Source organism: Cynoglossus semilaevis, chromosome 10, assembly GCF_000523025.1.
Source record: "Cynoglossus semilaevis isolate Cse_v1.0 chromosome 10, Cse_v1.0, whole genome shotgun sequence".
Lineage (NCBI taxonomy): Eukaryota > Metazoa > Chordata > Actinopteri > Pleuronectiformes > Cynoglossidae > Cynoglossus > Cynoglossus semilaevis.
In genome coordinates, this window is record NC_024316.1 from 20427417 (window position 1) to 20428440 (window position 1024).

Genomic DNA, 1024 nt, shown 5'->3' on the forward strand with positions numbered 1-1024 from the left:
GATTATTGTTTTTTGGGAACCTGGGGTTATGGGTTCATGAGCCCCTCCGGCCCCCCCCCCTTCCCCCCCGCCCCCATCTGGTATTAACTACCCCGAGACTCCATGTCATGGAGGAGGTTTGAACAAACAACCTGAGAAACAGAAGCAGCTGTGAATTTACTGTCAGTGGAGCAGTTTGTCAGTATGTTCCTAAAACCACTGCAGGTGTGAGCCAACACACACACACACACACACACACAGACACACACAGCTAAAATCAGCTCAGTTCACATCTGCTTATCCTAAAACTTCTGCTGAGTCGGCGCTGCCTCAGCCTCCGTGAACGATCGCAACAGGAAAGAAATATTTCATTTGTCTGTTTGAACAAACACAGGCATCGACGCAGCTTTTTGGAGATAAAATCTGTGAAAAACAACTTAAAAAAATAAAATTAAACAGATAAATCTGTAGAGCCTGACAGGTGAAATACAAACAACAAAGACTCCCAGCTGAGACCACATGACGGAGCGTTGACCTTCACTTTGTGCTGGGACTGGCAGGATGGGAGGAACGCTCCCTTTCATTCACTTTTCCACAGATTAAAGTGCAAACAAGTCTGACTTTGTTCCTCCGTGCGCCGATCAGGGCCGCGCCGTACATCAGGCCGCGGCGGAGTTGGCCACAAAATGAGAGACTTCTGGTGATAACAGATGGCCGCCGCGCTCCGCCGCTAGTGATCCATGTGGCTAGGCCTCAGACATGACCCAGTATTCTCCTGGCCAAAACTGTTTTTCAACTTTCTTCCTCCTCCTCCTCCTCTTCACACTTTGAAACCATGTGAAAAGCTAAGAAATAAAAACACACCACATGTGATGAATGACAGCAAAAAAGACCCGAGCTTTCTGTCACGTGACAAATGAAACGAATCTACACACAAAATTGTTGCTCAAGACAGAAGGCATTAATGTGTCAGAGTAATGCTTTTTGTGGAACTGGCGTTAATGGTTCATGGCGAAAGATTCGTTCACAGAGAGTGGTTCGTTTG